Source organism: Sminthopsis crassicaudata, chromosome 6, assembly GCF_048593235.1.
Source record: "Sminthopsis crassicaudata isolate SCR6 chromosome 6, ASM4859323v1, whole genome shotgun sequence".
Lineage (NCBI taxonomy): Eukaryota > Metazoa > Chordata > Mammalia > Dasyuromorphia > Dasyuridae > Sminthopsis > Sminthopsis crassicaudata.
Genome location: NC_133622.1, coordinates 212,535,151 through 212,537,538, shown reverse-complemented (window position 1 = coordinate 212,537,538; position 2,388 = coordinate 212,535,151). Strand labels below are relative to the sequence as shown.

General features: G+C 35.1%; 1 non-coding gene across 1 annotated transcript; it reads left to right on the top strand.

Annotated features, from left to right (window-relative positions):
* Positions 1-658: 658 nt before the first annotated feature.
* LOC141548126 (U4 spliceosomal RNA) lies at positions 659-799 on the top strand. The gene has a single exon (XR_012483815.1). It is a non-coding gene; the product is annotated as a U4 spliceosomal RNA (small nuclear RNA).
* Positions 800-2,388: the final 1,589 nt, after the last annotated feature.

The following is a 2,388-nucleotide window of genomic DNA, read 5'->3' as shown; positions in this document are numbered from 1 at the left end:
TAGGTATAACCATATTATACTCCCTATTCAATAAACTCCAGTGGCTCCTTATAACCTCCAAGATCAAATACAAAACTCTCTGTTTTGCATTTGAAGCCATTCGTAACCTGGCCCTCTCCTACAACTTACTATATACTTTGATCTAGTGATGCTGTCCTCCTGGCAATTTCATGAGCAACATGTTTTAAGTTTTGTATCTGGACATTTTTGAAGTGTCCCCCCTTCTTTAAATGCTCTCTCTCCCCAATTCCATCTACTGATTTCCCTAGCTTCCTCTGAGTCCCCACAGCAATTCTATCTTTTCCTGAAAACTCTCCCCAGTCTATCTTAATTCTTGTGTCTTCCCTTTTTTATCATTTCTTACTTATCCTCTAGGTAATTTAGTTTGTCTACATTTGTTTCCATCTTGTCTCCTCCATAAGACTGAAAACTCCATGAAGACAGGGACTATTTTACCTCTCTTTTTATCCCTAGGACTTGGCACAATGCCTTACTCACATTATGTGGTTAATATTCGGTTGATTAACTGTCTATAGGAAAATCCCTCTGATCTCCCAGCCCCAGCACCTTTTCTGTGAGATTTCCTCCTATATATTCTGTCTATATCTACATGTGAAGAATTATTAACATATTGTTGTCCCCCAATAAATCCAAGTTCAGCTTTGCGCAGTGGCAGTATCGTAGCCAATGAGGTTTAACAGGGGCAGGATTATTGCTAATTGAAAACTTTTCCCAATACCCCACCATGACGACTTGAAATATAGTCGACATTGGCAATTTTTGACAGTCTCTACGGAGACTGAATTTTTCAGTTCAAAAAAAAATAATAATAAATAAATAAATCTAAGTTTGTTGATGCAGGGAGAGTATTTTTCCCTCTGAACTTATCAAATTATGTGGGATATGGTAAGCACTTAATACAAGCTTGTTAGCTGATTTCTTTTCTAATCACAAGGCTAGATCTGAATGCTAAAGCAATTTGCTCATCCTCAGCTATTTTTTTCTCCAAGTCCAGTGATTTTATTGATATAGGGATTTCCCATGGTAGGAACTGCCTTTTCCAAAGTTTTGTATAAGTTAATCTTAGAAAATTGCCAAGGGTCAAACAGCCAGTACTTTTCAGAGCAGGCACTGAACTTATTTCCTCCTGTCACTGAGAACAACTCTTTAGCTATTTTTATATTCTTTTTACCCTGGTGAAACCAGTCCTGAATGAATCTATTCCAGAAACTTCCAAAATCTGACCATTGGAAACATTTAAGAGGTTGGTAGCTAAATATCATGATGAAGAAAAAAAAAATTGATTTTCTCTCAGAAATCTTAACCTGACACTTTGGTCATCAACAGTAGAGAAAATACCAATTAGTTGGAATCTTTTACATAGTTTGTCTTTTTTCTCTCTTGATAAATTTTTAATTGCAAAAGATGAAACGGGAAGCTGATATCAATTGTTTATGCAATTTTCAGGGTATCTGGGGTCAGAAGACATTTTCCCATTCTTTAATTCCATCTATCTATCTATCTATCCATTCATCCATTCATCTATCTATCTATCCATCCATCCATCTATCTATCTATAAATCAATCTACCTTATATAGACACATCATCCCTGGATGAAAAGAAATAAAGTTTGGGGTGACAACTTTGGTTCCTCCTGATTCTATTCTGTGATCTATCCATTGTGCAATTTAGCGGCCCCATTGGTGACAACTCTAAATGCCTAAAAGAGCATCTCTTCTGAAACAAGATTCAATTATGTTTGTTTCCATCTACTTATTAAAGTAGGATTGACAATGCAGTGGTTTTGAAACATTTTCAAGAAGGAATAAAACTGAAAGCATTTTCACGATGTTCTTTGGAGAATCATAAAACTCCATTAACCATCATCCCTCAGCATTCAACATTCTGGTTAATGAAGATTTTATTGAATTTAATAAATATGCAATTCACTGTGACCTTTTAATTCCTGTGTAGTTTTGTGCTAAGACTAAATCAAATGTTATACATGTTTCATGAATGATCATGATGTTTCTTTTTAGACCTTTAGGCAGGCCATATCATCTCATCAGTGTGTCATGATGGAAAGAACTAGTCTGAGAATGAGGAGACGAAAGCCTCTGCCAAAAGATTGCATCTCCAAGAACCCTTAGACAAGAAAGCTTATCTTTTTGTCCCTCAGTTTCCCATTTTTCAAATAATGAACAAGAAGCAAAGTTTTTTTTAGCCAAGTCTGTGAATTAAAAAAAAATGTTAACAAATATATTTTAGTATAACTGTTTCCTTTGCAATCCTATTTGTTTTATTTTCTATGTTTTAGAACTTTATTCTAAGGAGTTAGATATTTCACCAGAGGAGTACATAATTCAGTGGAAAAAAAAACACCACCA